Below are 14899 nucleotides of genomic sequence, written 5' to 3'. Positions count from 1 at the left end.
ACGGAAACGTCTTCGGACAGCGCTGGCTCTTCGGCTTTGAAACGGAGATGAGCACCGCATCCCTAGAGTCGGATTTGCTTGGCTTTCGAGCAAGGGAACCTCTACCTTTACCTATATTATCAATCAGCTTCAAGATTAAAGAATATCATGCCTGTAGCCAGGATTTTTTAAGTCGGGAGGCATTTATATTTCTTAGGGGGCACCCTACTCCCATCCCGAGCTGCTCTGCAGTCCCTCGCTCTCCCATAGCCAGTCCCTTGTCCCAGACAGCACAGTGCAGCCTGCTAGCAACAAGTGCTTTATGTGGGGAATAGACTTTTTTTGGGAAATAGAGAGGTGCTGTCTGGCTCTGTGTGGCCACATAGCTGGCCCTTCGCGCCAGATAGCTTTGCAGAAACACCTGGCTCCTTCCCCGCACCCTCCACCATTTGGAGTCATGGTAGATAACTCACTGAAAATGTTGACTCAGTGTGTGACTGAAATAAAAAAGACAAAGCTATGCTGGGGATTATTAGGAAGGGAATTGAAAACAAATCAGCCAGTACAATAATGCCCCTATATAACTCTATGGTGTGGCCTCATTTGGAATACTGTGAACAGTTCCAGTCACCACACCTCAAAAATGATATTATAGCAGTGGAATAGGTGCAAAAAAGGGCAAGTAAAATGATTAAGGGTATGGAATACTTTCCCTATGAAAGAGCAGTTTGTGTCAGAGTTCTCTCAGCCCCACCCACCTCACAGGGTGTCTGTTGTGGGGAGGGGAGGGGAAGGGAGTTTGTAAGCCGCTCTGAGACTCCAAGTGAAGGGCAGGGTATAAACCCAATCTCTTCTTCTTCTTCTAGCTACAAGGTATAGATGAAACACTATATCTGGTGCAGTGATGCTCTGTATTCTTGGTGCTTGGGGGGCCACAGTGGGAGGGCTTCTGGAATTCTGGCCCCACTTGAGGACCTCCTAACACCTGTGTTTTGGCCACTGTGTGACAAAGAGTGTTGGACTGGATGGGCTATTGGCCTGGTCCAACATGGCTTATTTTATGTTTTTACAAGGGGCGGGACCCGCGATACTCATGGGGGGGGGGAGCTCTACACTTATGAGGCAGAGGAGGAAGCAGCAGGAGGAGGTAAATTCCCCCCCATCCCGCCGGTTCCCCTTGTCTCCTCCACCCCCCCTCCACCACCTCTGGATCGATCCCCCCCGTCTCCGAAGCGAGGCCCGGTGGCTGCAAGCCGCTCGGGCCTCACTTCTCTCTCCCTCCCCGGCTCTGAAGCGAGGCCCGGTGGCTGCAAGCCGCTTGGGCCTCATTTCTCTCTCCCCCCCCGGCTCCAAAGCGAGGCCCGGTGGCCGCAAGCTGCTCGGGCCTTGCCTCTCTCCCTCCCCCTGGCTCCGAAGCGAGGCCCGGTGGCTGCAAGCTGCTCGGGCCTCGCTGCTCTCTTCCCCCCCGGCTCCGAAGCGGTGGCACCGGCGAGGGAGTTTGTAGAGCATTCCCTGCGCATGCGCAGGGGACGCTCTGTCACTTTTGGGGGATTTAAGTATCCCCCCAATATTTTTTTGGGGTTTACAGATTTTTGTGCACACCTGGGGACTGCCCCAAGTGTGCACGAAAATCTCCCTCCCCCCCAGGTGCCCCCGATGTGCGGAAATAAGTATCCGCATGCAGGGGGCATCTTGGCTATTACATATATAGATATGTTCTTAAGTGGGAACCCCCACAAAACCTAGAGATGGCACAACAAATTCCAAATTAAGGAACTCAAACTTTTTATAGCCCACTATTTATTTAAATTTCTACCCCGCCCTCCTCACGAATGGGCTCAGGGCGGCTAACAAGCAAGGGCACCATGTGCCAATACATAAAACCAAGTAAAACAAGATAAAATTGAATAAATATCAAAATTTCATAAAGTGCTTAGTACTGTTGCTCTTAAAGTAAAACAAGATGGTGTCCAGTAGATGTTACCTCCATCCCTGTACAACGGTACTGATCTACCGCACCACTGAGATGCAGTCGTCCTAGGTCCACTCCGTTCCCAGTTATCAACCAGATTAGTTTGTGATGGTGGTAGTGGCGGCTCCTAATCAAAAGCCTGGCGGAAGAGCTCCGTCTTGCAGGCCCTGCAGAACTGTACAAGGTCCTGCAGGGCCCTGATCTCCTCCGGGAGCTCATTCCACCAGGTAGGAGCCGCCACTGAGTAGGCCCTGGCCCTGGTTGCAGCAAGCCGGGCCTCTTTGGGGCCTGGAATCACTGGGCGATGTTGTGCCCCAGATCATAGTGCTCTTTGGGGTATACACGGGGAAGTAAAGCCCACTGTGTTCACTTGGGGTTTAGTCCCCCCTAAATGAAAGTAAGACTCCAGTCAAAGAATCACTGAGCATGCAAGAAAAATGGTAGACAGAGGGACAGAGATTGGTCCTGGGTTGAACCTTTATAGTTACGTCCTTTGGAACAAGACTCACTTGCCTTACAAGTAGCCAAGGGTGCTTTAATTCTGCATTGATTCTAAGGTGACCCTCCCTTTCCAAAGCTTCACCTACTTAAAAGTTTTTCATAAAACCAGAAAAGGACAATCCTGTTTTCCAGGACTGTGGATAATGCCTAGTGTTGCCAACTCCAGGTCAGGAAATTCCTGGGGATTGGGGGGGAGGTGAAGCCCGTAGAGGGTGGGATTTAACAAGGGGAGGGAGCTCAGTGGGGTATAATGACATAGAATCCACCCTCCAAAGCAGCCATTTTCTCTAGGTGAACTAAAGTCTTGTCATCTGGAAAAAAGTTGTAATTCTGGGAGATCTCCAGGTCCCACCGGTGGGGGTTGGCAACTCTACCTGAGATCCAAAAAGTCATGGTAAATATTCTCACCCCTATATACAAACTAGAAATAAGGCCCGTTGTGGAAATAAATACAACGGGATCTATAAAGAGGCTCTGGGAGAGTGCTCTGGCTTTGGGCAAACAGTGTCAATTTGCTGTGGTGACCTCAGCAGGGTATAATGACAGAGTCCACTGTTTTCTCCAGAGGGACTGATCTGTGCTACCTGAAGAGCAGTTGTAATTTTGAGTGATCTCTAGCCCTCACCTGGAGAGTGGTAACAATTGTTACCCAGGCTCCACCCCTCAAATCTCCAGGAATTTCCATACCTAAAGCTGGCAACTTTATCTCCTCCCCTCTCAGCTGCCTCCTTCTAGGCAAAATTCTGTCTTTCTCATTAGCAGGGAGCAAAGCAGCTTACCTCATTCTCTTTGGCTTTGCGAACCGTACAGCAACGCTGTAAGGTAGGTTAGGCAGAAAGTCTGTGGCTGGTCTGAAATCACCCAGGCAGCTTCCATAGGGATGCTCCTGCTGAGAGGATGGAAAAGTCTCCATATCTCTATTTTGCCTTAAATTGGTTTTGATGCCAGCAGAGTGAGAAAATGCCAGAGGCTCTGGGTGGGTGCCCCATCGTAAATGCACCAGACAATTCCTAAAGATTTTCCAAAACACTACTCTGTCAATAAATTGCAGCACTTTGAAGTAGCACCAGAGCTTTAAGAGCTCTCCAGCTGTCACCTGGAGATTGGCAACAGCTTGTTTGGAGGGTGGGGTCTATGGCATTGTATCTGTCTGAGGTCCCCCTCTTCCTCCTCCTCCTCAGACCCCACCCACAGCAGGCTTCATCCCTAAAATATCCTGGAAGTTTCCAACCTGGAGTTGGCAACCCTATGTCCTTTCCAGACAACCATCAGCCTACCTTTATCTGCCTGTCTGTCTTCAGGTTTACACCCCCCCCCCCAGCCTCTGCCTAGGGAAAGGGCAGTCTTTCCCTGCAGTGGGAACCAAAGCAGCTGACATCATTCTCCTCTCCCCCGTATGATCCGCACAACTACCCTATGAGGTATGTTAAGGTTGAAAGTGTGTGAATGGTCTATAATCATCCAGGCAGCTTTTAAAACATGAACCTGGGACCTGCACACCATCCTCTGAAGCGCTATCTGTGGCAGTAATGGGGTGACTGCTGGCAGCTTTTCCTATCTTTTTTTGCCTTGTGGTATTCTGCTTGTGGTGTGATCTGTCTTCTTTGTGATGTGGCATGACTGTGTTATTGGGTTTGTTTCTTTTGAAGGGGAAGTGATGTGTTGTGAGTGAGGACATATTTTACCTCAGAATACAGTAGGTTCCATATGCAACTGACAGTTCCAACTGCCTTGGGGGGGGGGAGTTTGAGATGTGGAATGGAGTGAAGTCCAATCAGCTTCCATATGCAAAAGACCCTGAAACGCTGGGCGGGACTGCACAAAGCGGCCAAACACTAAAGGTGTGCATTTGGAACATTGGAGCCCACTATGGCTTTATATATATATGGGAGAGATAACATATCTGGTTTAACTCTGTATTCAGCCAAATACCTAGGATTGCTAGCTGTGACAGACTTCAGTTTAAAAGTAGGTTTCATAGTGCAGCTCAATCAGAGAGCTGGGAGGTAAAGAGTTAACTTTTCCCTGAAATGGAGAGCTTGAGTGACAGGCTGCTCCTCTTCTCTGATTGGCCAGTGCCAGCAGAGGAAAGTATATGATCAGCTGTGTGCTATGGGGAGAGTCAGTTTAATTTGGAGCTGTTTGGTCTGGTAGATCCATTCTAAAGGCTGTCAGTTGGAGTCTATGTGTCTGACAGGAAAAAGTCAGATGAGTTCACCTACTGAGTGAAAGTAAAAGACTCCTTGCCTTAACTGTGTTATATCTATAACCTGAGGAGGAATTCAAACGAAGAAGCTGTAGTCTCAGTGTCAGCATAAGCTGAAGTCTGTTTCACACAGACACCAGAGAACTGGGAGAGAGTTTTCAGCAAGCGTGATTGGGGTAGTATGTGGAAACTCCCTTTCAAGCCCCAAAACCCCCAAACAGGGTTAATTCTTCTGAGGAGAAGATTAATTCCTGCCCAGAGTCAAAGAGGGTTTAGCTCTGAGGAGGCCCCCGGCCTGTTGTAAAGGGAAAATGGTTTTAGACATCTCAGGAAATAGAAATAAACTGTAACTTTAACAAAGTAGTGAGTTAAGTTCACAAAGACAGTGACCAACTGCCATAGCAAACTCTCTAAAGAAACATTGTTGCTGTAAATAAAATACTAAGTAAAACACCTCTTATTGCTAAGAATTAAGAATACCTGAAAATAAGCTTTAATAACATCCTTTTGCTGTTTAAAGAAGTGAATTCTGTTTTATCTACTTTTACCTCAGCAATTCCAACCCCTGACTACATTGTATCAATCCCTACCTGTTGAATAAACTTGTTACTTTGTTTCACTATTAAACCATCATGTAGCCTTCTGTGGAGAATGCAATCCTGAAAATTGCAAAAGGGATGCAAATTGAGTAAATTTTTATGTTTTCATTTTCCATAATTTATTCTCACTTTCTACTATTTTGCATAATTTATTCTGGCCATTACTATTGGGAGAGTGAGGGTTAATACAGGTCATTGACAGAGATACACCCTTCTATGTCTTTTGAATGGCATTGTCTGACACCATCTGCTGGAAGCTAACCACTTCTCTGAACATCAATAACCCTACAGGTATTGCCTGTATGTATTCAAACAGTTTTGCAGGCATAAGGCTACAAAGTTTAATTGTAAAAAGCAAGCTGAATTCTGTCCCTGTACCGTGCCTTTTCCACAGCATATGCACAGCCCTGATTATGACAGGGAAAAAGCTTGGTATCAAGCTTGGTATCAAGTGCTGCTGGCTCAAAATGAATGAGCGGAGCTACATATCAAATGAGACAAACCACCAAAGCCATCTGTACCATTAGATGCAGGAAAGATTCCTTCTGATTCTAAATATGGGGAAGGGAAAAAACAACTCCTGAAACTCATAAGGACTTTGATACTCCCCATAAATAGATTCTCATAAACTGTATTGGGATAGGTGTCTGTAACCAAGACTGTCTTCACACAAGGGCTTTTTTCTGGGGGAATATGCCAGAACGGAGTTCTGGGAACTCCTTAACAAAATTCTTTTTAAAATGTTTAAAACTTCATGAGTTTTCAGTATACAGATTGAAAAATTAATTTCCCCCTTGAGAGTTCTGGCACCTCTTTTTCAGAAGAAGCAGAGGAAGAAGAAGAGGAAGAAGCCCTGCTTCACACCAATTAAAATTCATGACAGTTCATAAACAGGAGGAGGTGGAAATTCTCAGACTTCCCACTTGGTGCATATTCAGGTGTACATTGTTTCATTACATTTGTTTCATTACATTTGTGACAGCATGAAATGGGAAGGGAGGGCCTGAGAAAGTCAGACTCAAACCAGTTTCACAGTACCTCCTCACCCCTTAGCTTTTGTTAGACTTTGCAAAGAAAGAGCAATTTAGGTCTGGAGATTTAGACAGGGATGGGCACAGAGCAACAAAGACTTACGTGAGAAGGCTGGTAATAGGAGTGGGAGTTGTCCCTCTCTGCAACTTGGTCAGGATTCCTTGAAGTGACCAAAGTTCCACACGTTGTTTTTTTTTAAAGGGAAAAGAAGAATTGCAAATTGGGAATGTTGCCAAGAAAGAATGAAGGCATTATCATACCAACACTGCAACCTTTGCACACAGTAGACCTCCTTTGATAAGAAACAGTGCTCACAGGGACTGGTTCTACTTCCTCAAAGTGCTAGAGGGGGAGGGACAAAGATTAATAATTTCAAACAGAATTCAAGATGCAGAAGAGCATATTCAGCTTCAGTCAGATTCATGAAGCAGCTTCTAAATCTGTTTTGAACAATGGGGCACACCAGAGCTTGGAGTACTACAGCAATTAAAGACAAATAGTGTTAGGAGATGGATGATAAAGGAATACCAGAAATTCGGTACTGCCATGTAATAGGTTATAAAGAATTTTTAGAATTATGTTCTTCCCATTTGTAAAAGAATAAAGCAGAGTCTCAAAATGCGTCTGACCAGGGAAACGTAATAGTTGTGATACAGGAGGCAAAGATGATTGGTTGCAGCTTTCCAGCTTACTACAGACATGGCTGAGAAAAGAAACCAGAGATAACAGTAATATTTGGAATTAGGAATAAGGCCCGTTGTGGAAATAAATACGAGCAAAGAGGTTCTGGGACTCTGGGAGAGTGCCAAGACCTTGGGCACTCAGCGTCAATTTGCTGTGGCAACCTCCTCAAACCCCACCCTCTCCAGGCTCCACCCCTGAAATCCCCAGGAATTTTCCAACCTGGAGTTGGCAACCCCATCCCCTTCCCAGCTAACCATCATATCTGTCCCTCTGACTGCAGTTGACTTCTGCCCCCACCTCCTGGAGATCAGTTGTACTTCTGAGTGACCTCCACCCTTCACCTAGAGTTTGGCAACAATGGTTCCCCAGGAGAAAATGTCTGGTTTGGAGGATGGAGTCTACAGCATTGTACCTGTCTGAGGCCCCACCCCTCCTCAAACCTCACCATCTCCAGGCTCCACCCCTCAAGTCCCCAGGAATTTCCCAACCTGCAGTTGGCAACCCAATCTCCTTCCCAGCCCAGCATCAACCTGCCATTATCTGCCCCTCTGATTTCAGCTTTCCATCTCCTCCCTCCTGGAGATCAGTTGAAATTCTGAGTGATCTCCACCCCTCACCTGGAGATTGGTAACAGTGGTTCCCCAGGAAGGAATGGCTGGTTGGGAGGATGGAGTCTATGGCATTGTACCTGTCTGAGTCCCCCCCTCAAACCTCACCCTCTCCAGGTCCCATCCATCAAATATCCAGGAATTTCCCACCTGGAGTTGGCAACCCTATCTCCCCCTCAGCCAATCATCAACCTACCTTTATTTCCCCCTCACTCTTCAGGTTTCCATCTCCCCCCCCCCCACCTGCAGCCTCTACCCAGGAGGAAAAGTAGTCTTTCTCTGCAATGGGGACCAAAACAGCTTACATCATTCTCCTCCCCCATTTGACTTGCACAACAACCCTGTGAGGCAGATTAGGCTGAAAGTCTGTGACTGGTCCAAAATCACCCACTCAGCTTTTACAGCAAGAACCTGGATCTAACAAACCCTGCTCTGAAGCACTGACTGCTATGTCTAAGGTAGCCAACCTCCAGGTGGAGCCTGAAGATCACCAGGTATCACAACTGAACTCCAGACAGCAGACCCCCTCCTGGAGGAAATAACTGCTTTGGAAGGTGGGCTTTATGGCATTCTGTTCAGCTGAGGCCTCTCCCCTCCCCAAATCCTGGCTTCCATAGACTCTACCAGAAAATCTCCAAGAATCTCCCTACGTGGAGCTGGCAACCCTAGTCAGGACTGGCCGCAATGAGTTCCTCACAAAGGCGTGTGAAGGGTTTCCTTCCTTTGTCTGAACCAAGCTTGGTTGCCTACTGTGGTGAAACAGGTTCCAGTTTATAACTCAGCTGGATGGGCTGGAGTCTATATTGATGCTGCCCTGCCCATTGGGACAGTCCCTCTTTTCCTGCACTTTTTGGCCTTGGGGTAGCTGGGAACTGTAGGCCAGCAGATGAGGAACCCCCATTCAACCCAGTGAGTGATACCCTGCCGGCCCCTCTCTGGAACTACAGCTCAATTAAACCTTATGGGAGAACATTTTAACCAACCACAGACAGCAGCCATCTTACTAAACTCAGGTACCTGCCATTTCGTTACACCTACCAACAGCCACTGAGGGAAGAGTTAGTCCCACACAGGAGGCAAGCAGGAGAAGCGTCTTCGTCAAGAGAGAAAGCCATTTGCCAGTAATTCTGACAGGGCACAGCGGCTGAAGGGGGAGTGGGCAGACCCAGCAGAAGAGGAGAGGAGCAGACCCAGCACCCTGCCAATGGCACGCGAGTACTCTTGAGTGGTGGCTGAGGGAAGGCATGGAATGTTGTCACTCGAAAATAAAATTATTATATAGGAGAGATTGTATAGAATGAAGAGTGAAGCACCATTAGCCATTGCAATAATACAAAGAGCAAGGCATGCTCAAACTCCTGCCAGTTTGGTTCATGGTTGTTCACCAATCCCAAACAGGAAGGCAATTTCTCAGTATGGTTATTCACGAACAGATTGAGCCTGCTCACTGGGTTACTTTTCATGTATTCAAATAGCAATCAGCAGTGTTTCACACGAGCACATTCTCACACAGCCCAATGGGTCTTCCACTTTTCCTCTCCAGAGACCTGTTCTCATTGCATGGTGCTCAGCAATCAGTAGTATAGACAAACAGTAAGCAATTCAGTCAGCAAGCAGTTGTAATAGCTGGATTTTTAGAAAAGATCTTACTATTTAATGTTCATTTAAGACTGTTTTATTAGCTTTATTTCAAGCATGCATATTTTTGCACATTCTTAACGAGAGGTGCAGTTCCCCCCTCATGTTAATTATCTGATCTGACCTTCCATGACCCTGGGTGAACATGGCATCTACTGTACGGATGCAAAAGCCCCCATAATGCAAGGCAATGAAACTCTACCACCATATCTACTGTACAGCTGCATAACTGCACAACAACCATTCAAGACAGCTGGTGGACAGGCAAAGAGATCAGAGGTTCTGCTCACAAGTGATTGTTGCTGTCAAACAGCATATGTGTGCCTATTCAACATATTCACCACTGAGTTTGCAGTATCCCTCAGAAATATAATTTGAACTGCAGAAAGACATCAGTGGATATGGTTCTGCTCTATTGCAAAGGTGTCAAACATGGCCCATGGCCGGATCCAGCCCCCACAGGGCTTGTACATGGCTCATAAGCAACTGGCTGTCGTCTGCTTCCTTCTGTGTCAAAGCTTGCTTTGTCAGGCTCTCTCAATCGCACAGGAGCTACAGAGTAAAGCCTCTCTTCCCGCCACTGCCTAAGGCTTCTCCCTTAGGGAAGAAGAGAGAGGGAGGGAGGGAGAGAGGGAGGGAGGGATGAATGAGAGCTTGCATTGCCAGGATCTCTCAATCGCACAGCAGAGCTACTGAGCCAAGCCTCTCTTCCCTCCATTGGCTGAGGCTCCTCCCCCTCCTTGTTCCCTGGTGGGGTGGGAGGAAAAGAACTAGTGCTCACTTTGCCTAATTTCCTCAATTGCAGGGGAGAGATACAAGGCACCTTTAAGACCAACAAAGTTTTATTCAAGGTATAATCTTTTTGCCTTGCTAGAGAGTGTGTGTGTTTGTTGGGCTCATTATGCCAGGGCTCTCCTGGGTGCAACTGGGTTCCCTTCCTCTGTTTCACTGTATTCATGCCCTCATCATCCAGTCTTTCTCAGTAGGAAAGCAATGTGAACTATTTAGATGACGAATAACGAGCCAGTGAGGTGGATTAGACTGAGAGTGTGTCTAGACCAAGTTCATGCAGCACAGACATCCCAGATAGTAGGCTGATACTGACCACTATACCTTGCTGTCCCTCTATTCTTGCACTGCCTCGTAGGAGTTGTTATTTCTCTGGGGAAGTCTATACTTTTGTAGACAAACACATAGCTCTCAGTCTGTGTTATGGTGCTTTCATACGTCCTTGACCAGCAGATGAACCAACTTATGTACAAAAGCTTGCAATGCCCAGCCATTTCATGTTTCCCTCTGGGTCTTAGGGTCAAAGCATTGACCATGAGATTTCTGTAATGAAATGTTAAATCAAAAGTATGTTTGCAACTTACAGATACACACCTGAACAACACCCAAACAGCATACTCAAGATTGCTACAGCAGACATTGTATCCAGATTTTGATGCAATAATTCAGAGCAAGAGGTCACTTATCAGAGACTGTCAAACAAAATATTGCAAGACTGCTAATGTTTTAAGCACATTTTAAGTTTTAAAAAATATCCCCAACAGTTGTCATATGTTAACTCCTGGTCTTACCTGTCTTGCTCTTATGACATTTCATTTCGAAGGATGTTAGTGTTGCAGCTAACTGTTCAAGTCTGGTGCTGACTGCTGTTCTTGTTTGTCTGTGTCCTTTATAAAGTTTATATCTCTACTACCTGGCATTACATCTTATGACATACGTGGCCTGGCCCGACAAGGTCTTTTATGTCAGATCCAGCCCTCATAACAAATGAGTTCGACACCTCTGCCCTATAGTGTAACTCTACTTATTTTAAAAAGCACCAGTTTCATTAGTTAGTGTAAGAGACATTTTAATTTCTTTCAGATCCTTCCTCAAAGTCCACCTTTTCCACGAAGACTGGCAAAACCCCAGGGCTGATTCAAGGTGTTTTCACTCCAGACCAAGTACACCAGTCACCTCCTGGGACTGAGCTGCTGCTGGCTATGTCGTGGAGGTGATGCCAGTGATAGTTGGGAGCAGTGTTCCCTCTAAGCTGAGTTAGTGTGAGCTAGCTCAGTTTTTTAGCCTCCGGCTCACACATTTTTGTCTTAGCTCAGGAAGGATGGCTCCAGAGCAAACTAATTTATGCAGGAGCCAAATCGCCTGCTCACAACTTTAATTCCAGTAGCTCACAAAGTAGAATTTTTGCTCACAAGACTCCACAGCTTAGAGGGAACACTGGTTGGGAGTGAACCGAGTGCCTGTGTGGTGCACTGGCACTCTATCCGCTGCCCCCGGCAGTTGCTCAGTCAGAGAAGTGGCCTTGCTTAGTTCTCATCCCCTACTGAAACCTGGCCTTAACATGTCCAACTTATTCTTACCTTGTTTATCTCCCTCACCTCCTTCTTGGCAAATTTTAAAGTGCGAGATTCCTCCACTGCATGAACAGCAAACAGCGCCAACATTCAAAATGTAAGCTTAGATGCATTCACTAACCATCAAATCTCTTTGACAATGGAAGTGAACTTCAGGAAATAGAATGTTGCACCCAGAACGTTAAGAGAGACTCATCGGTCTGCAATCAGCACTGTTTGGCACAAATCAGAGTAGTCTCTTCAAGGGGCAAGAGGCTTGGGGAGGTAATCAGGATGAAAAGGATGAGTTGGGCCTCAACTAGGGTTGCCATGTCCCCCCGGCCACTGGCAGGAACTTGTGGGGGTAGGGTTGCCAGATCCAGGTGGGAAACTTCTGGAGATTTGGGGGTGGAGCCTGGGGACAGGCTTCTAATCGGAGGGCTTCTAATGTCCTGGCCCCACTGGTGGACCTCGATGGCACTGGTATTTCTGGCCACTGTGTGATACTGAGTGTTGGACTGGATGGGCCTTTGGCCTGATCCAACATTGGCATCTCTTTAAAAAAAAAAGACTGCAGTCACCATCTGCAGTGATCTTGCATACCAGGAACGTGAATTCTTCCATGACTTCCCCATCTATTTGCCAAGGAGTGATGGGGCTGGATGCTGTGATCTTCATTTTTTGATGTTGAGTTTCAAGCCAACTTTTGCGCTCTCCTCTTTCACCCTTCACAAGAGGCTCTTTCTGCCATTAGAGTAGTATTGTCTGCGCATCTGAGGTTGCTGATGTTTTTCCCAGCAATCTTAATTCTGGCTTGATTCATCCAGGCCGGCATTTTGCATGATGTACTCTGCATATAAATTAAATAAGCAGGGTGACAATATACATCCTTGCCATATTCCTTTTCCTATTCTAAACCAATCAGTTGTTCCATGTCTGGTTCTAAATGTCACCTTATGACCCTTATACAGGTTTCTCAGGAGACATGTGAGGTGCTTGGTACTCCCATCTGTTTAAGGACTTGCCAGAGTTCATTGGGGTCCATCCAATCCAAATAAATGTCCTTTTGCAAAAGGGGTGCCACAAAGCTGGAGCATCAGCTGGGGATTCAGTTCACCAGGAAACAGCAGGAACACGGAGGTGTGGAAAAGGTCCCACAGTCACATGTTTACCCTGCATGCCACAGAAATTTATTAGCATACTACAAGTGTTTTCTTTGTAAATAGACTCCCTGTTGTTTTGAAGAAAACGAACCCGCACATTTTGTAGCAGCTGGTGAGAAAGTAAAACAAAACAATTCTATTTTAATTCTTTTACTTCCAAAAATGGATTCTGTAACCATTTGCTCAGTGCCCTTCTGAATTCTCATGCCAAATACCATTCATTCTGTTTCCACTCTGATGATCTGATTCCTCAGATTTGCTTCCACTTTATACAAATACATCAGGAGCTGTTGGAGCTAACGTTAAAATACCTGCTAGCTCCAAAAAACCAAAAACAGGCTTACTTTTTGCAGGCATACACATCTGTCTCATACTCCCATGTTCAGCACATGTAATGCCTGACAGTTGCACATGACGAGATTCTTGGCACTTTTTCTTATTCATACTACTCTGCCATAAATCAATACACTCAATTTCAGAACATTAATTATAATGCTGCTAGCATTGCAGAGGTATTCTTGATAAACCAGCAGGTATGCTTACCTGGCAGATCAGTATGCAATAGTGAAAATCCAGTAATAGTCATTATTTATCATTCCAGAGGAGTGAACATGTTAGTCTAAACAAATTATATTTATTCTTTTAAAATTGCTACTGCCTCAGTGTAGTAGTGAGCCAGTTTGGTAGAGTGGTTAAGTGAGCGGACTTTAATCTGGGAGAACAGAGTTTGATTCCCCACTCCTCCACTTGTAGCTGCTGGATGACCTTGGGCAAGCCATAGTTCTGTCAGAGCTGTTCTTGAAAGAGCTCTCTCAGCCCCACCTACCTCACGGTATCTGTTGTGGGGAGGGGAAGGGAAAGGAGTTCGTAAGCTGCTCTGAGACTCCGAGCGAAGGGTGGGGTATAAATCCAATCTCTTTTCTTCTCCTAGTAGCAGTCTTAGCATGACACACTTACATGACTGAACTAGTGACTCTGTTCATGCATAACAGGTGATACAACTTACTGCCCATATTATTTACCACACCCCTAAGTGTTTTAAATTAAGCAATGTGATCCTGAAACTCTTTTAATGGCTTCTGAGTTGATATCAGACTTTTGCTCCTGTTCACCCCACTCAGGCTAGAAAGTTGAGGCTTGTAGTAGCCCCTGCTGATGCATGCTCAAAATTGATTTCAGACCTTTATGCTGTCTCAGGGAAGAACTGCTCTTTCCCTCCCGAGACCTGAAGCTGTCTTAGAGGAACGTTTTTTAAAATGGCAGAATAACCCACAATTCAATCATAGGGGAAGCTGACACATTTCTCAAAGGCAGGGCATATCTCATGAATGTAATTACAAAAGCAAATGCATTAGGGATGAGTGAGGAGAAAGAAAGCTTTTTGTACAAACTTTTTGGGGGGGAGGAAGAGGCTTTTATGACTTGAACACACCAGTCAACAAATTTAAAATTTTGGTCAGACTCATCAAGAATTCTGTACCGTTTCCAAGGCAATAACTGCCTGCTTCTCATTTCCATTTCTATGAGGAACTCATACTGTCACATACCAGCAGTCTCCACTTGCACATGGAAAGGAAGACTGGGAAGGAAGCAGATGATATATACCCAAACAGATTTCATGTTCTAAGGCATGTTCTAAGGCATGAAGGCCACCACAGAGGGTCAAGCAAGACTGCCAAAAGCTTCCTTCCCATTGGTGCTGTCTCCTCTGTGGTGGTAGCTCAACACACTTCCAAGCAGTACTGAGGGTAGTACACATTCCAAAACACTGAGCAGTACAGAACTCTGAAGAGCAATAGTCATCTTCCATGGTATGTTGCAAGCAGAAGCTTAACAGTGACTAGGATCAGGTCCTCCATTTTGTCGTTCAGGTGGCAGCTCCAGACAAGCCCTTGTATGGCTTCAAAAGCAAGCCACTTCGAATGGCATACATGGAACTGTAATACAGCTGTCTTACAGAGTTTAAAGTCCAAAAACTATTCCATGATGCGAGTAGTGAAAGATGGGAAATAACAGTGAGCCACACTTTAAATGTTGTAAGATAATAGCTGCCCCTTATCAGTTTAGACAAGGAATGGCGAACCAGATGCCCAGATCTGCCTCTTTGATCCCTAACAACCCCTTAGTCAAGGTTTAATTAAGCATTTGATTAAGCATTAAGCATCTTTATATCCT

This window comes from Gekko japonicus, unplaced genomic scaffold (assembly GCF_001447785.1).
Source record: "Gekko japonicus isolate JY-2015 unplaced genomic scaffold, Gekko_japonicus_V1.1 scaffold277, whole genome shotgun sequence".
NCBI lineage: Eukaryota > Metazoa > Chordata > Lepidosauria > Squamata > Gekkonidae > Gekko > Gekko japonicus.
The sequence above is the reverse complement of the archived record's forward strand: the minus strand, read 5'-3'. Positions refer to the sequence as shown.